Raw genomic sequence first — 20,395 nt, forward strand, 5'->3', positions numbered from 1 at the left:
TGAGTCTTCAGGCGGCCACGTTTCGCCCCCCAAGTCATCCTAATTTTAAAAAATACCAACATGGGTCATGTGACCACGTTTATGGATAAGAGGGGAATGTGGGTTAGACTGTGATAATGTTTCATTATGTTAAGCCTCTGTGACAGTGAAGATTAAAACCTCACAGAGAATACGCTTTGTTCTTCCTTCTGCTGAGTTTTGACATTAACACAGATTTTAACACTGCTCATCCCTTAACATGCCATGTATGTTATATGCTCCTCGGTGTTTTATATTAGATTTGCATGACCAATTACAAAGATAGAGTCTAAAGATTACTAGAGAGCAGAATCATATTATTTTTTTTAATTACAAAAAAAAAAAACTTTGCGGCACACTGATTTTCCTCATCAACTGTGTTGACATATGAAAATTTTTATGAAAGCACAAAACTTTATACACTTCTTTCTTTATAAGGGTATGGATGAGGACCAACTGGGACTTCTGGTCCAACAGGTACGAAGAGGCTGATAGAGTAAAGTTTTGGCCATATATTATATAATTTTATTTATTTTTATTTTATTTAGATTTTTTATGTTTGTTTTCTGCTTTTTTTCCCTAATTTTGAAGTATAAGGAGACAGCTATGGTAGACAATTACTCTTTAATAATTGAATATATGCGACACTGTTTTTTGTTTTTTTAATCTCTGATTTACCTGAATTCTCAACGTGATTTGGCTTGTTTTAAGCTCAGGATTTCAAATGACCAACACAGGGGCACTCTGCTGATCACTCACAGCACAGTCTGCTATGTTTTAAGAGTTTATGGTAATACTATGCACTAAATGTGTTTGTGTTAAAAGGTGCTTTTAAATGTACCTGTCCACAGGGGTGAGAAGAATTGATGTTGGTGCTCCTGGACCCCAGAGGGCCATATGGGTTCCCTGTAAGTATTCAAAGAATGGTTAATTTATTAGGCCAGATTTAATAATGGTCACATTATGCAGTAATTGTAGGTTCCAAAAATATTGTGTTGTGTTTTTGTTTTGTTTGTATTTTTGAAGGGAGCTGCTGGGAACACCTGGAATGGATGTAAGTTGTCACTTTCATTTACTACTTGTGGGTTGGCGCTTACATCATAGTTTATTTTTTTCTCCTGGGTTGCTTCCTGCAACTGTTCTGCCCTCTAAAAACTGCCAAAGCAATATCTATGAAGAATCTTTACCCCTTGAAACCATGATATCCCAAGTATTTGAATTACTTAAAGTTTTGGAGTTGCAGGGTTTACCAGGCTTTAAGGGAACAAGGGCAACATGGGGGAAGAGAGAAAAGGTGATTGTAACGTAGATGGTTGTGAACATGGATGACTTCACGCTCTTGGATTAGAGCTGTGTCAATGGACCCAGTTGCCAGCGTTTAGGCACAAATGCCTTCATATGACCGATGGGCCTGGAGTTGAAGAGTAGTGTGAAGAGTCTTCTTTAATGGCGATCTCTTCTACAAAGCAAAGCAATAGCAATTTCTATAGTTTGCGAAAAAACTTTAAGACTCTTTGATTTTCAGCATAAGCATTCACCACAATTTTAATCTGATCTTACGAAGTTGAGACAACAGACAACATGTTCCTTTATACATTTTATAATTAGGGTGATCTAAGGAGTGCGTTTTAACCCTTCCTACCAGAATGTTTATGCAGTGTTTGGGCCTTTCCTTTGTGTTTAAGGAAACGTGTTGTCTATTGTTGTGGTTTTAGTTTCACATTAAAATTTTATATGGCTGATTTTAAATTTTAAAAAGGTCTGGTATAGTCAAAGGGGTTTTCACATATTTTTTACTCCAACTGTCTGATTTGTATAAATTTTGTTTATCATCTTTCAGATTTTTCATTACTAACATAGCATTTACCATCCCCATAATCACAAAAGCCACAAAAAAAAATCATCTCCTTTGTTTTAGTTCTTTGTCAAGTGAAAATATTTATTACAGTTAATTCTTGCTCCAGCAAGAAATACAGAGTAGATCCCTTGACAACAGGCTCTTGCTGTTTGTACTGACTCCTTGTATTGGCTTTCTTCTCTTCATGATTTTTTTTCCTTTCATTTCCATCTGCCTGTTTCATAGACTTACACTGTGCCCCAATGTTCAGTTTTTTTTAATGTCACGAAATATGCCACTACAATATATAGTAAGCAGAAATTCAGACCCATTTCGTTTTTTAGTTTGTTAAAAGTCTAAAACTAGCCCTAACATGTCGAAATATAGAGTTTGTTTTTTAAATATATAATTCCGAACAGTGGTCATAAAAAGTTGTTTCATTTAATCACACAAAATCACCTAGTTTTATACTTTACTATGTGGGGGGGGTGTTAAATTTCTTTATTTCTCAATTTTCTTTATTGGATGTTACAAAATTATCTTTAAAATGCAGTATCCTGATAAAGGATGTGTCTTTTTTTTATTTTTGCTTATTTGTTGTTTTGTTTTGGTTTTGTTTTGTTTTTGGGTGAGATTTAGGGAGGCTAGTGTAACAGAGGGCAGCTAACAGGAGCTATGCAGGTAAACCTCACTCCTTGTTCTACATAGTGATGACAGAAGGTCTGGGAACCTTGGCCGCTTTGGATGACAGAAGGTCTGGGAACCTTGGCCGCTTTGAATTGGCTAAGGCCCGCCCAGAGTCTATATGACTGACAGTAAAGCAACTAAATCACAGTTCGTTTTTGTGCGCATTGAGTTTTATGGGCGTGGAAATTTCACATATTTTTTTTGAAAATCCAACGTTTAGTTTATCCTGATAACACTCATTGTCACAGTTGTAAACATGACGCTTTCTTCTAACATGAGAAGGTTTGCCATCGCGGCAGTCTTTTTTTTCCCAATGCGGAATGGTTAAAGAACGTTAAAGAAACACACACCGTCTCACAGAAATCCTGTATAATTTAACCAATCTGATGACGACTTTAAAGCTCCTGAAGTGTTTCCAGCTAAGTGTGCCTTATGCATCTAGACGTTCACCCTGGGCGTTGAATGTCTGAGGCTGAGACTATTATAATATAACCTTCATAATATATTAAATATGGTTCCCTTTCATAGGTTCACTCGATCTGCATCAGAAGCCCATATAAATTGTCTGAAGCCCGAATATCAACACACTGTAAAAAAATAAAAAAAAAAAAATCCCAAAAATCTAAATGTTCACTGTGCTTAATAGAAAAGCATCCATATCAAAACTCCCTCAGATTTTTTATTCTTCATGCTGGAAGTGATTTTATCTAGCCTGTTGATAAAGCATTTTTGTTTTTCTTTGCATTATTGGCATTGAAAGTTTTATGCTTCGCAAACAGCAAACTGCTTATTTGCCGAGCTCAGCTCTTTGTTCGGCTCATCAGTAAAGGAAAATGTACGCCTAATTTTCTTTTCATGCTTGAGCATGCTCAGTGGTATCTGATTGTGTGCACTGTGAAAACCAATAAATAAATAAAAGTTTTTAGTGATTTGCTCCTGGCTCACCCCCTTCTTTTTGAGATCAGAATATTGGTCACCCCCTGTCCATTGCACTTGTCGTGGCACCTCGATCACTGAGGTCCCTGGGTGATCCAACCTGAGGCAATGGAGGCGATCTCTCTCTCTCTCTCACCTGATCATGTTCAACTGTATTCCTCCAGTTGAATTCACTCATGATGAGCTGTGTGCACATGATGCAGTTTCTTTCAGGTTTGAAGACCCCTAGCAATCAGGAAGATGTTGCCCTCTCTATCTTTTAAAGAGTTATATTAAGGTGGTTTCACATGTTGTCGACAGGGTAAAGCATGGACTGGCCAGATGCAGCCCAGCAGGAAAGCAGTCCAAACTGAAATAACCACTTTCTCTTGCTGGTTATACTTTGTGTCCATTGTGAAGACACAAGTCCAGATCTCCATAATGAGTGATCGAGAACTTGTAATTAGAGAAAGGGGAGGATTCTTATCATAGATTTTGTGGAACAGGGTATACAAGCAATGCCAGCAGAATGCTTGCTGCCTATCTATTACCGGCCATCACCCTCTTAATAGACCGATTCCGGCCTGCCTTACACCTCATCTTGGAACTACACTTTTCAGAAGTGCATTTTTAGGATGCTTACACACAAAAAATATATATTAATGACAAGATTTGGCAAGGAGGTTGGTTTATCACAATAGATTGTTTTTTATTTTGATTTACTTAGAACATATTGGGGGCAAAGCTTGCCAATTTTGAGTGATTGCTTTTGGCCTAGTCTTAAGCCACCTCATGCATTTACAAAGTGCACAAATGCTGCCCTGGCTCAATTGCAACTTCAGGGCATACCGGTTTGCTGAACCTTGAAGCTGATTCTAGACAGTGGTGGACAGTAACGGAGTAGCCTTACTTCATTATTTTTGTGACGTGACATACAGCAAAGTATGGTGACCCATACTCAAAATTCGTGCTCTGCATTTAACCTGCTCCAAGTACACACACACAGCAGTGAACACACAACCCAGAGCAGTGGGCAGACCATTTATGCTGCGGCACCCGGGAGCAGTTGGGGTTTTTCAGTGCCTTGCCCAAGGGCACCTCAGTCGTGGTTATTGCCGCCCGAGACTTGAACCAACAACCTTAGGTTAGGAGTCAAACTCTCTAGCCAATATGCCACGCAAACCCCCCCCCCCCCCCGTTACTGTACTTAAGTATGTTTTTTCAAGTATCTGTACTTACTTTACTGGAGTAGTTTTATTTTGAGTAACTTTTACTTTTACTTCACTTCACATTCCAAAGCATGAGATCATACTTTTTACTTCACTGCATTTCATTAAATATATTGTTACTCATTATAATATATCACATGCTCCGACACGCAGAAGCGGTTTCTGATTCAAGAGAATACAATCTGATTCTTTCAATGAACATTTTAAATTGGTTTGCAAATCGCCCCAAACAATTAATTCACAAATTATAATGATCTGATTGCAGCTGTATATCGAGTCGACAACTCACTGATTTAAATGAACCGTTTTAGTGCGAGTCTCCAGTGAACTGAATTCACAAGTTAGAATCGGGAGATCTTGTGAGAGCACACATTCTGATGATGCTGCTAAAAGTAAGTTACTAATGTTGAATTTTAAGATTAATTATTGTAACAGAAAATCATATTTAGGTCAAAACTGTCAGTTGTTTGTGAACTAAATCTGCTGTAAAGGGTGGTCTATTTAAAGGTGCTGTATGAAGGATTGACACAGAGTGGTTGAACTAGGTATTGCAGTCCAAATTCAAAATATTGGAGAGGGTTTTTTTCACCCGGCCCCTCCTCCTCAGACTTGACGCACACGCAGGTTGCAAGTTTGATGACACCAACAGGAACGAGCGCAAATTGACGATGAATGAAAAATGAAATTACACTGTGTTTTCCAGCAACTGGCAACCCGGGATGCCAAATTACAATTGGGTAAACTGGCAGTAGGTGGGTTTCACAAACCAAAACAACGATAGACATTCCGGGCCGGAACACACATTTTCAAAGGAGAATAACTGACTGTAGCATTGTTTTTCAGATAAGCAAGTATGTTAACTTAGCATGTTTCTTAAATATCTGCAAACATATTATGGTGTTTTATATGCTTTAGTAGAGTCAACAACTTACATACAGCACCTTTAAGCCCACTGAAATGCTTGAATGCAGACACACATCAACATCCAGTGTCATGTTTTAGGTCAAAAAAAGCAAACATTAAAATAACACAGATTAAATAAAATAACTTGTGCACATTCAAATTCCCCGCTGTGATGTTTGTACATTTTGTAATCAAATCTAGAAGCAAGCACAGACCAGGACTACTTCTCCCTTTTTCCTTTCTCCACTGCCGTCTATACACAACACAACACCACACAAAACACAACACCTCCCCTTTTAATCGAAACACAATACCTCTGCAGACACAACATTTCCCCTTTTCTTTGAAGCGTTTTGTTTAGGGTATCTTGGGACATTACAACATAACATCGTTCTATATTCCAAACACCATAAGTAATACAGAATTACAGAATTACTTTAAGAAAAACAATTTACCTGTTTATATTAAAAAAACAGTAATATTAACAAAACAAATGGTGTATTTACTCCTGTTTCTAAAGAACACTTCTTTAAGGAGTGCCCTTCATAACATTTAAAACTAATCCAAGTAACAACCAAAAAAAAAAACCATTGACCAGATTTAAACCATGAACTATTTCAGCCCATTGCACCTATTTATTTCTCTAACACAAAGTCCTTCAACCAAGCTGGTTGTTTAGGAACTCTCACACTTCTTCTATAGGACTCATTCGCTGTTCCTCCAGTGACCTTGAGCTGGAGGCTGTATATTTTGGTTTGCCTTCTGGCGTTTTCCCCCAAACTTATCAACACCATCATTTGGAACTCCAGTAAGACGAGACACATCATCCATTTCTTCCCACCTTCCAGCAGGAAGGTATTTGGACCAAACTCTGCTTCTCACCAAAAATGGAGCAGTGTACCTTGCTGAGCCTTTGTGAACATTCTCTGGTTTCTTAATACGCACCCAGTCATTTTCCCTGAAATTGGGTACCTTAGCTCCTCTTCTTTGGTCAGTGTAGTCTTTACATTTCTTCTGTTTACATGTCACAGTATTTTCGATCTCAGAATATGTCTTCACATCTGTGCTGACAGGCAGGACATTCAATTTTGTACGTATCGTGCGGCCACGCAGGAGTTCAAAGGGTTGTAGCCCCTGTGGTAGCATGTGTGGTGTTGCCTGGAAGTTAGCCAAGAACTGTCACAACCGGTTTCCAAGGCTTCTTTTCCTGAATTGCAGATTGGATGCATTGTTTCAACACACTATTTAAATTGTCGGTATTCACCTCTTCTTTGCCCCGTAAGCCTGTGGATATTATACGCTGGAGTACAAATGCTGAATGTTACGTTCCTTCAGAAAGTCAGCAAAAGCAGTGGATGTTAGTTGTGGACCATTATCAGACACTAAGCAGAGTGGATTACCTTCTCTACTGAAGATGGTGTCCAGAAAGGTTTATGATGACATCTGATGACACTTGCGATGCAAAAGCTACTTCTGGCCACTTACTGTAGTAGTCTACCAGTGTTATGGACTAGCGGCAAAATCCCACGTACCAGACTCAAATGGTCCCACCAGTATCTATGGCTACCTTTTCCCATGGACCATTAGGTAGTTCCACAGGTATGAGAGGTGCAGGTGCAGGCTTGGCTGTCTTGTCATTCAGCTGCATGTTCAAACATAAGGCAATTGGAGTCTCAACACTTCTGCCCATTTTTTTCGGCCACCAGTAGAGCTCGCAAAGCCATTGGTTTTGTCCATACATTGCCTTGGTGCCCTTCATTCACCAGTCTTGTATGGAGTGATAGTGGAACAACAAGGCAGTGATCACCCCGCATAATCAACGGACCATCCACAGACAGCTCATGTCTGATGTGAATGTAGGGTTCTAGTTCTTGTTTCACTGATTTCTTGTTTTTAGGGCAGCCATTCTTGATCTGTTCATGAAATTGGGTTAACTGGAGGCAGCTCCCCAATGCAGAAGAGAACTCAGAGACTGACAGGGCAAGTAAGTGAGAAACAGTGGCGACCATTTCAGGTTCATCTGTTGGATCACTCATCTCAGGTAAGGGGTCTGCTGTTGTGTTGCATCTCCCAGGGCGTAATGCAACATCATAGGAATAACATAACAGATGGGCTGACCACTATAGCGTTTCGCATGCCAGCTCCCCTGTGCCCTTGGATGTAAGAAGCATTGTAAGGGCTTGGTGTGGTCAGTGCGCAGAACGAAATGTCTACCCCAGAGATATACGTTCACACACAAGCCAGTGCTTCCCTCTCCACAGTCGAATACTTTCTTTCGGCTGGCAAAAGAGAGTTCGGGAGGCAAAAGCCACTAGGCACTCAATACCATCAGTGTGTAGCCGAGAAAGGACTCCTCCCACATCGTAATCAGAAGCATCAGTACTCATGTAAGTTGGCAATCCTGGGTCGAACAGAGCTAGAATGGGGCTCTTTGATAAGAGTGTCTTCAGGGTGTGACAAAATTGTGTTCTGCCTTATCAGTCCAAAGAAAGTTCATGTCAGTGGGAGGTTCTCAAAACTTCATGCAGGGGTTCAACCACTGTTGCGTAATCAGGTAGAAATTTACTATACCAAGATGTAAGGCCCAGGAATGAGCGCAGTGAGGCTGTATCATGGGGAGCAGTTGCGTGGTGCACGACAGCAGCAACATTATCAGGGTCTGGATGTAGTCCCTCTTTAGAAATTGTGTGCCCCAAAAAATTTCAAGGTTTGGAGATTAAATTTACATTTCTGCATATTTAGTTTCAGACCAGCCTTGGTTTAGACAGTGAAGTACAGCATTTAAGTGAGAGTGTCATGGATGTCCTGGATGTGTCTCTATAAACAATTAGGTCATCCGGTTAGCTTGAACACCCTGGCAATCCATGCAGTATAGTCATCATCATCTTCTGGAAAGCAGGCGCAGCCAAAAGCCAGTCCATATGGGACATGTTTATAACGGAACAACCCATCCTGGGTAATAAATGCCATTAAATCTTGACTTTCAGGGTGCAATGGAACCTGATGATTTGCTGAGGCCAGGTCTATGGTTGAGAACACTGTCGCCCCACGCAGTTCTGCAAACAGTTCCTCTGTATGGGGCAAGGGGTGGCTATCTACAACTACAGCCTCATTTAGGCTCCCCTTAAATCAACGCACATGCGAATTCCACCACCTTTTTTTGTGTCACTACAATTGGGGAGACCCATGGGGATGCATCAACCTCGTTTAAATTATGTCGTGCTTCAACAGGTTTTTCAGTTCCTCAGAAACTGCTTGCCTAACTGCCAATGACAGTCTTCTCAACTTTTGCTGAACCGGAACGAAACCTTCCTTCACCTTCACTTTGTGTATAAATCCACTTGGTTATCCTACATTATGCACTGCCAGTATTTCAGAATTGTCATTTGTAATCACAGTATCACCTTCAATACGGCAGTGAAGTGCTTTTAGCAGATCCATTCCCAGCAAAGGTGAGCCTGATGTTACTGAATGTGCCCACCGCAGAACTACCATCATGGAAGACGTCTGTAGAGAAACAGACCAGCACTGGAATAGTCTCTCTGGAATAAGAAACTAATATTACTTTCGCTGGATTGAGGGTGCATGAAGAAAAATGTTTACGGTAAATGCTCTCAGGCATGTAGGATACATTTATGTATAAGACAGTGATGCTCTGGTATAACAATCTCACGCACCTGTTTCTGTGTGGATGAGCGACAAACTTTGGCAAAGTGCCCCAATTTTTCCACATGATTGCATACTGCTCTGATCGCTGGACATGAAGGTTTGTTAGCCAGATGGCTGTTGGATCTACAATGATAACATGAACACCATTGTCTTGCGTTGGCGACTGGGTGAACTGATGAAGAGGAAGGTGATGTCTTTCTGTCTGTTGTTTTACATTTCGGTGACCTCTGTATGGCCTGTACTTGTGAAGTATCTGAAAGAATTTCCAAGTTCTTCAATGCAGTCTCCATTTGCACTGCTATGGATGCAGCTTTATTCAGAGTAAGGTCAGGCTCAAGCAAAAGTCTGTCCCAAATGCGTGAATTACCTGCTTGCTCCACAAGCTGATCACGTAGCATTTGTTCTTCTATGTCTCCAAAATCACATGCAGCCGAAAGTCCTGTAAAAGCAGCCAGAACTGATTAACAGTTTCATCAGTCCCCACTGTGTGCTTTGCCTAAATTTGTGTCCTCTCTGGCGACAAGATTAACTGCAGGAATGAAATATCTTTTTCAGTGTAGCAACAGCCATAGTGTAAGTATTGCCCGTGTCTGGAAAGGTATAAAAAACAGTCTTTGTCCTTCTGTGCCCAAGCATGTAATAGAATAGTTTGCTTTCTTTCCTCCGGCCCATGCATCACCAGCCAGACCAGTAAAAGTAAGTGAAGGCTCACCAGGGCATGGCAGGAATGGAGCTGGTAAGGAACTGTAATCAACATCCTCGTCACCAAATGTGATGTTTGGTACATTTTGTAATCAAATCAAGAAGCAAGCACAGACACGAGTGTGTATCTTTTTCTCTCTCCTTTACTACTACCCTCTATTCTCCTTTCTCCACTGCCATCTAGTTGTTACACAATACCCTCTGCAGACACAATACCCCCTGCCATAACGTTAACAGTTTTTCTTAAAATGCTATGTGTGATGTCTGTCTTTATATTTTTTATCAACAGCATAAATTTTTATATTGTTTGGATTAACTAGCCCGAGTATGACAAATATGAATTGTTTCTTCATGACCATATTGAAAATAAGTAAATATTGTTAGCTTATGCTAATGTCTAGCTAACAGCTTGCTGGTGCTAAGTTGAGGTAATTTTTAGATATAAAGTCCAAATATTTTTATTTAACCACCTAGATAGACTTCATCCGGGGAAAAAAGAAAGGATGTGATGTTCAGAACATGGTAACTACAGTAATTATCAAAGTGGGAAGTGATGCCCCTCGGGGGGCATTTGGCCAGGGGTGTTTTTAGGTTTGAGAAGAAAAAAAAATCATTATGAAAAATTTCCTTAAAATGTTTTTTTCCTAACTTCAGCCTTATTCTCATGTCATATATAACTGTGATGTTCTGTAAAACAACAAAACTTTAAAAACACTTTTCTCTTACTGTGTGAAAATCAGATGGTCAAATCTGTTTTCTCTCAGTTACATTGCAGTGTAAGCTTCACAGTGAACATTACTACATCACTGCCATCAACGTTGGTCCATATCAACAACAAAAAATATCTTGACTCCATATAGTGGGTTTATTTGGGGAAAAATCCCAGATATTTTGAGCAGTAGATTATAAAGAAAAATATGTGCTAATATAAAATTAAATTAAGTAGCCTATATAAAATTGCAAAATTTTAATCTAACAGTACTTTTTTATTACTAAAGTACATAAAAAATTGATTACTTTTGTACTTTCATCGTGAGTAAAATGGAAAAAGGAGTACTTTTACTTTTACTGGAGTAATATTTTATTATACATATCTGTACTTTACTCAAGTACTTTATTTTTGTACTTCATCGACCACTGATTCTAGAGCAGTCAAAGACTTAGCATGTCAGCAATGAGAATCATTTCATAAGATGAAAGATGCATCACTAGCAGGCTAGGGTGCAATCTACAAAGGTCATCCCAGCTTGCAGAGTCTCAGAAACAACTCTCATTGCACATTCAATGTCTGAAGATATTTTTTTTTTCTTGCTTTTAGCAATTTTCTTCCAGACTTATGTAGTTATCCTGCATAAATCCCATAGACAGGATGAGTTTTCCTTCACTTTTATTTAATTCTATCATTTAAATACTGTATATGGTGTAGGGTTGTTTCACATTGCAAGAGAAAAAGGTCAGCTACTGACAGAACTTTTCATAGGTCGAGGTGAATGCATATGAAAGGAATATATAAACCTGTATGTATCAGTTATGAAGGTACCCTGGATTATTACCTGAATATAGAACCTAAGACTACTATGTATATCCTGCACCATACTAATATCAACAGCTTCATGTTTACTTGCCATCGAAGTCCTAGTAGTGATTCTTTGGGCACTTATCCTTGTGACAGCCCTGGTTACACAGGGGTACTTCAGACAATCATCAGCCCTGGGGTCAGCTCCTGACACAGATTTTGCCCTTTATTGCGGGAACCAGGGTTTACCTGCCTAACCAAGAACGAGATGAGTTATTTCTAGTTTGATGATTTCTCCCAGAAAACTGTCACTTTCCTAAAAATATATGTGTGCATGCAGCATGACCATCATTTCATCACATTTGTTTTGGTGTTTTATTTCAGTCTACCCATGGATTCATTTTTCTTTAATGGTCATCATTTAAAAATCCAAAATCAATCTAATCTCTTGGAATATCAAAGTTGAACTGTTTGTGTGTAAAATGTTTAATTCATGGATAATTGTTCTTTCACTGTTATAACCAAGAAGCGAGAACATGGAGAACTGGCTTTTCTGTGTTTTTCACAAAAATAATGGGAGATACCGTTTTTATCCTACCTGTGTGGTTTGTTGAGGGGTGGGCTTTGTGGGGTGTTTCCCTGACTTCTCTTTCTTTCCCTTGTGCCCTGTAAGACCTGCTGTCAATCTTGTTCCCTTCATCTATAACTGACCGAAGCCTGACCGTCTTCTTTGATTGTCCTGTTATCTGATATTCCTATACTAACTTTTCCTGTTTTTACAAAACCTCCCTTTCCCTTCTAGCCACACTTTTTAAGTAAAAAACTATTATAGTATATATCATATATATATATATATATATAATATATAATATATATATTACCTATATATATATAATAATATCTATATTGTATAACTGTTTCCCCCACATTAAAATCAATTACTATTTCATTCAGTTATGTCATTTAATTCCTTATAATTGTGACAAATCACTTTAGGAAATAAGATTTTAGCCAATATATTTGTGTTGCAGTAGGGTAATGGTGCACAGAGTCTTCTTTTCCTCATTAAACACCCCAACTAAATAAATGAAATAATACCTTTGAAAAATGTGTTTAAATTAATTTTCCAAGACTCCAGTCATGCCTAAGTCAAGTTGACCTTATTTTTAGCACTTTATATAAGACAGATTGTTTAAAAATTAAACTTAGAAAACACAAAATGTGCATTATTTAGTACAGTTCAGTTCAATAAATGCTTAGTGATGAACCCATTAACATTATGATCACCCCCAACCTAGAGCAATATAGCATGGCTGGCAACCAAATGGGCTGCTGCAGGTGCAGTTTCACAAAGCAGTATATATACCACCCGAGGACCAGCTTTCGGCCAGAATAGAGTGTTTGTTATTCGAATGAATAAACTGCTAGATTTTTGTGGATTTTACTAAAGGACAGATTATGATGTGCACACCACCTCAAAATAACAAGGAATTTTCAATCCTCGAAAATCAGCTCACTTTGTGGGTTATTTCACATGCAGCTGACTTTGTGGAGTATGACATTAAACGTAGTACAACGGATGGTCCAATGACGACAATTCCGTCATTCCACCGTTTAGTCATCCACAACTGAGGAGTGGAGGCTGTTGTGTATTGTTCATCAAAGCGAAAGGCCGCAGTGTTGAAAAATCCACCACCGCAGCTACATAACAGTGGTGACCAGGGTCAATGTGCTCAAAGCACACAGTTTCATTGCAGCCTTCTGTGTATAGGACCTGCTACACCAATTGACCATAGCTGGGTTTCCATAAACCATGCTAACTGCATGCCATCACCAACAAACGCATGAAATGGGCTAGACAGATCAAGTAGCATCAAGATTTGTGACCATAGATGAAAGAATTGGAAACAAAGTAGCCTGGTCTGGACGAATCAAAGATTCCTAGTGCATCACATTACGATGGCCAGATGTTGGATATGGCGATAACCAACAGCAGATAAGGCACTTCTGGATGCACTGTATGTGCAGACACATTGGAGGCCTGTGGGCACAATCACTGATACCTGTCAGGTAATTTGCCATTGTACTCAAGAAGGTATAATGCGCCATGTTGCACTGCCAGAATCGTAGAATGAAGTGAGTTGAGGAACATGATGCTAGAATTGCTGTGAATGCCTTAGCCAAATCCAAAATATACCCTGACATGACCACCCAATCAGAACCCTGCCATGTATGCTTGAAACTAGAAGGACCTGTTGTGTTGAAATTTTGGTATGTACCATTGGTACCTCAGGTGTAGACCTTTTCACTACCTCAATGAATAGATGAAGATATATACTGTACACCCATTTGTTAAATAAATCAAGACTTCTACTAAATTATAATAATAATGTGACTACAGCATATGTACAATTTAATCAGCTAATTTGCAATCATGCAAGCTAAACACTATTTTTCAATATATATTCTCAAAGACTACCATCACATCACTCATACAGTATATATAAACAAAAGGAGGCTACTACGTAGCACCTTTAAATTACACTTTAAAAACTTTTTTTTTTTTAATAATACATATACATTCATATATAACTGGTCTCAAAAAACACTAATACAAAACTTCTCTGATCAGGCATATTCTTTTTTTTGTTTTCCACTGACCATAGCTATTGTGGTCCACAAGGGGTGGAGAAGGGAAGAGATAGGGCAAAAAGGGGCCTAAGGTGGGAGAAGAGGAAGAACAGGGTGCCCCTGGATACTAGATTGCACCCTGGCCAACTGGTTATGTCTCAGAATGTAGATAGCTGGGAAAACTGAAGAAAGTGTGAGCCTTAAGATGACAGAGTAGCTCCCGTGGTCAAAATGGCACCCACCACACCTCTCATCCTTGATATTGTGAAATATCTGCCATTGTTTCACTGGAAATTCCTAAATCTAGCTAACCAAGCCTATGCTTTCTTAGGACAAAAGCCAGGACAAAATGGTCTACAATTACATAACTTAAAACAACTGGATCATGTCATATCAAGAAGCGGATGGTTTGCTAAGGGGGAGGAGGAGCAAAGGATTCTAAGAATGCACACTGAACCGCTCCTACTCTGCCTCTGTGCGTGCCTCTCTCGTCTGGTCAATGGGCGGACAAGGGCGCTCTGCAGCCTCTATCCATAGTAACACTCCCAGATTCCATTCATATGACACAGGGTTTCCTCCGGGCCATTTAAGGGTGAAAAGGGTGAGCCAGGTCAGCCATGGCATGGATGGCCCCTGAGATGCCCCGTGCCAATATGGTCTTACAGTATCCCTCGTTTCACTGCCTCTCCGTGCATGCTAGCTAAGCTTTGCACTCTAAAAAACACATACTGAGCACCTCTCATGCATGCAATTATGGTGCTTATAATTTAACCTCCATGCATGACTTATAAATAGTGGAGCAGAGCACTTAATGTAGGGTATCCCATTGCCTTTCAACGCATGTAATGCATGTACTGTCTGCTTTCTATTGGAATTAGTCACAAGGCATGTTTAAACAGAAGTTTCCCAACTGTATGTTAGCATCAATAGCAGTCACATTTATTTCAACCTTATAGTTTTAATACACCGTTTTGTATGGACTATATATATATATATATATAATATATATATTATATATATATAATAATATAGATATATATAAAATACACCCGTATATATCTATATATATATATATATATAAAAAAACCAATATACACAGTAATATACTATCCACTTAGTTGTGCATCCTGTGACCACTTAAAACTGCATTAACTAGACTCACATTAGCATCTATATCAGCGTTTTAGTGATTTTCTCACCTTGTGGATATAGCATTATAAATCCTTATTCTATTTTTCCTAAGTGCAAAAAAAAATCTTATTTGAATAGTATTGACTCTCCCCCCCCCTAAGATGTAATAATCCAGTACTACTTAACCTTGGATCCCTATAATATATCTCCAGACTTGTGTTCAATAACCACTCCTGAGACGTTATTTAGTGCCAGTGTCAGCATGAGTCACTCTTCCCCAGCCTTTAACCCTCTCCTGATCCCTCTCATATATCTGTTCACCATTGGCGTCACTCAAATCCCTATGAGAAGAGAAGAAACTGAGCTTTCAAGCCTTGAATGCACCACATTTGTACTGTGTCATTTTGCATATATATGAATGAACGTTTGTTATTAGCTAGAGCGTTAGGGAATGTATGTTTTAAAGTATATAATGCAATATAAAAGGAGTCCTAGCTTCATTTTAGTAAATATTGTAGAATGATAATTTGCATGAACTCTTTAAGCATGAGTTTTTCTTGTGCCTGCAAATTTTACAAGGTTTGATCAAAGACTAAGTGTATTGTAGAGTGTCCAATCCTAATAATTTAGCATGTATGTTTTAAATCATCTAACATACTATCGCATATACCATATCATAGGTTTGTGTCCAACATTAATGAAGTATATTAAACCTTTGCTGATTTTTATATGTTATTGTAATGCTTGCGTCATTGCATAGCAGCCTTTGGCAACCATCACAGTCAATCACAATTACATAAGTATTTTCAACACATCATTATGCTCTATAGTCCACTTTAGAGGTTATCAGCAGGTAAAATACCAGCCATCAAAAGCCTCGATTACTGTCCAATATTATATATAAATAAATAAATAGATTATATTTTAATATATATATATATATAAAATATATATATAACATATAATAATACTCCTAGATATATATAATAGTATACTATGATATATAATATCCTTGCTAAATCCTTTTTCCCCTCCACATATAGGCGGTCCCAGATGGACATCCCATGCTTGAATGCCATTAGGATTTTAGGCCAGAATGTATAGTATTAAGAAGATCCTCAACAATCCTATACATAAATTTCTTATTTACAAAGTGTGATTACAATGTTTAGGTATAAATTCCAAAGCTTTGTCGACAACATGAAATTTTGGTATTCATATGTACAGTGGTGGCCAAAATTATTAGAACACCTGACAGATACTGAAAATTATTGACAACCTTTTTTGCACTAATCCAAACATGAGTTTCGTTTCATAATTAGTGCAGCATAAACATGCAGCTTTTGTTCCCATGAGCACAACAAATATCAGGTGAAGTGGAGTCGTAGTACGTTTTTGCATCCACTTTTAACAATTTAATATTTGGTATGTCCACCTTATTGTAGGCAATACGCAGCACATCTTTTCTGGCATAGTGTCATAATAAAATTTCCAATGAGAACGTAACATTCAACATTATCAGTTATAACACACATGCCTTGGGCAACTCAAGTACCAAAGGCTTTCAGTCCTATGAAGTACAATAGATCGCACATATCCAGTTATGTTTTCCAACAACCTCGCCACAAATTTGCTCGCGATGGGGTTGAGGTCCAGATTTGAGGGGGCCAGTCTATCATTTTAATGTTCCAGCAGATTTCCTTCCCATCGCAGGTATTTTCCGGCAATAAAGAAGAATGTATAAAATAGGGTAAATTGTCGCTCAATGGAAAATAAATCCCTAGGCCCAATAAGATGACTCCCAAATGGCACACCCGTGCCTCACCCCAAATGCTGTGGTAGTCTTCTCCCTTTCCATGACTGCCATCAAGTTTTCACTAAGTCAAACTGGTCCTGAAGCTGAAGACTGAAATGGCACCCCACACACAAAAAAATAAATACGACCCCCCCTGGTGTTTAACTGTCTGACAAGAGAAACTCATTTTGATATATCTCGCCCCCTCCCCCAGGGAATCATGCAACCCGTCGCAAATAGTTGCCAAACTGTTCAAACTTGGACGAACACACTCATCAACAACAACACTTGTGTTCAGACCTCTAATCTCCCTTACTGGGTTCTGGTGTGAATTCCCATGCTGAAAAAAACAGCATATGCTGGGTTAGGTATTTCTATGACACTGGAGCATGCTGGTTAATGCTGTTCCTCAACTTAGCTAGGTTTAATGCTGGTCCTTTTGTCTGTTTATGCTGACCCTTTATGCTGGGATTTATGGCCCTGGTCATAGTGCCTAGGCAGGACCAGCATAACCAGCAAAGGACCTGCATAAAACCTGCATACACCGCAGCATCAAACATACCTAACCAGCATATGCTGTTTTTTTTTCTGCAGGGTTTGTAGTATCATGGGCGGTGCGGCTGTAACTCCAGCCACATCAAAAAAGTTCTTTATTTGAAACTGTTGCTCACTCACGATCGTTAGCTCCTTTCTTCACCTTAGCCATGGTTCAAACAGTATCAAATATTGCTTCAATGACCACTTCTAGAGGCTTTGAATTTATACCAGTTGTTTGGTCTGTGAAGCCATCAGTGACAACAATCCTGATGTTTACCAATCACTTAATGAGCAGGATTGACCTTGTGCATTACAAAAGGAAAATCAATACACAGCTGTGTCCTGAGAACTCTCTTGCATCACCATTTAACCACAGTCACACCTAACAATGATTACACAAGTAATTTGGATTCTTCTACGAGAAGGAACATGATTGTGTGACACTGACAGTGAAATAGGTGTCCGTCACCTTGTTTTGGAAAATGAGCTATATCCCCTTATAAATGGCACATACATATCTAGTGGTATTATTAGCAGCATAACCCAGATGATGACTTTGTAGATAATTTAATGTTTTAAGGTGTCGAGGGTATATATTAAATTATTGCCAATTCAACAGAACAACTGAAATCTTTTAATAGGTCACAAGTGTTCTATTAATTTTGGGCTACCACTGTAAGCCATATTTAAGAGTGGGCTTGCTCACAATGCTTTGGCCTTTGAAACTCTCTCTTTTTATATTAAAACATAACGTTGTTTTTGTGTTTTCATTTGCAGTGAATACGGTACTAACAACACAAACGCCATGGATATAGTTGTATAAATAGCAGGCTTCACTTATAACTTTGTAAATACTTTTTTTTTCTAATTCATGGGAAAAGAACATCTTTTTCATCATAGTTTTTTTTCACATAGCCACGCTCCTGTCATATTTCATAATGTGCTCATGGCCACTTGTGTGTTACATTCACATCAGCACTGTGGAATTTTAAGTCTCTGTCCCTAGTAAGAGACTATATCAACCAAGGGCATGGTACTTGCCCTGAGTTGCATGGCCCAAATGAGAGTGGATACCAAAAACAGACTAACAGGGTTAAACTGAAAAGAAGAAGGAGGGATAAGGCTAATGGGTCTTGACTCACAAGATTTTTGTGTATTTAGTTAGTGTTCACACCAATCCATACTATCAACTTAAAAGACTAAAGACTATCCATCCATCCACACAACCTGAAACAAGCATGTACATATCATTTTGTAGTGTGGTCAAAATATGGCTTCTGCAAATCACTAACTACCTGTCAGTCGTCTTGGTCGATTCAAAACAAAAATATGTTACTCTAAAGGGCGTTAATTTTTTTAATAAAAACTATTTTTATTTTCACATTTGTGAAGGGTGTCACACCTTGGCTGGTGGCTTGAGAAAGTAAGAATTGTGATTGATTGCATACACTGGATTTATACTTTATTGCAAAGAGGTCAGTGTGGCACACTGGCCCCATCCTGCTGCCTCGGGGTTTGCGGTTGTTGGTAACTCTCACCTTGTAATGAGAGAGTGACAACTTAAAGACCTCAAATTATGGAACTAGTAGGACACAAGATGCATCCAACCATCGTGGCCGCTCGAGAGTAATCAGGCAACCTGAAACCTCAGAAATCTTTATTATTGATGGTGTATGTGATGCATGGAAAGTTGCTACATTCATCCCTCTTCATCAAACCAATCTGCAAACCTTATTTTGTTCACTCTCTTCGTAGGTGGAGTTTCTTTTTGTAGTACTCTGTGACTACACACAGTCTGATTACGTCACAGCAGGATGCCTCATTATATTTTCAATCATGATGTTTTATATAACTTACTTTTTTTTTTTTTGGGGGGTTTTTTTTTTTATGGGGGGGGGAGGATTTGCTCATTTTGGTGTATTATTAGCCTTTGTGCCTAAAGTCATTTTGTTATTCATTCCTTTGTTGGAAATATTTAACTACTACTCTATGCCTAGGAGGGTGTAAATATGAAACATTTTAGTGCCATTCTTTGCAGCGATATTAAGGGTTATAAAAGGCACATGTTTTCATATGTATTGAGTTGGAAGCTCAAAGTTTTACATTCTCAAAGTTACTTTCAACTTAGGGTCTGGTCAAACGGAAAAATTTGACAAATGGGACATACTGTGGTTTTGTGTATTGCTATTCATGAGTAACCATAACCACATCATTCTAAAGCAATCAGTAACAGTAATAAGAATCAAATACAGTGTTAGGATACAGTACATGAAGGTGCAAAATATACAGCAGTCAATTGGTAGAGCCTTAATCCTAATTAATCGCCAGTGATTATCTATCAGCCAGCACTGCTACATTCCAGAGTGCAAAATTGCATAATTTTGTTGAGTTTATTTTTCTTGGACAGCTTTGTGAACCCCATTTTCCTTTTGACCATTACTTTCTAACAGGCTTCAGACACAGTAGATACATTAAACCATATACATTCTGATCACAAGCACTGCTGGTGGTTATTACTGATGTGTTTTCGGGACTGAGGTGGCAGGCAGGATTATGGTCCTGATTTTCGCAACCTCTGAATGGCATTTAAGATCATACAAAACATAGTTATACTGAAAGTAGTTTTGTATGTGCTGAATTTAAAAAGTTATTCATAAGGAAGGTTAACCGTGATTTCTTTTCTTAGTGGTTATTATTTTCTTTTTACCCTTAATTTTTAATACCTTTGTTATATTAATTTTATGCTTTTTAAATTAATAAATTTTTATACTATATATATATAATTATTACTTATAGCCGAATTATTTTTTATTCTAAATATATAA

At 38.5% G+C, this 20,395-nt stretch overlaps 1 pseudogene; it reads left to right on the forward strand.

The window, feature by feature from the left end:
- The first annotated feature begins 459 nt into the window (after window positions 1-459).
- The window catches only part of LOC122143812, a 35,529-nt pseudogene continuing 15,593 nt past the window's right edge, over window positions 460-20,395 (forward strand).

The sequence above is a fragment of the Cyprinus carpio genome, unplaced genomic scaffold (genome assembly GCF_018340385.1).
Source record: "Cyprinus carpio isolate SPL01 unplaced genomic scaffold, ASM1834038v1 S000006511, whole genome shotgun sequence".
Lineage (NCBI taxonomy): Eukaryota > Metazoa > Chordata > Actinopteri > Cypriniformes > Cyprinidae > Cyprinus > Cyprinus carpio.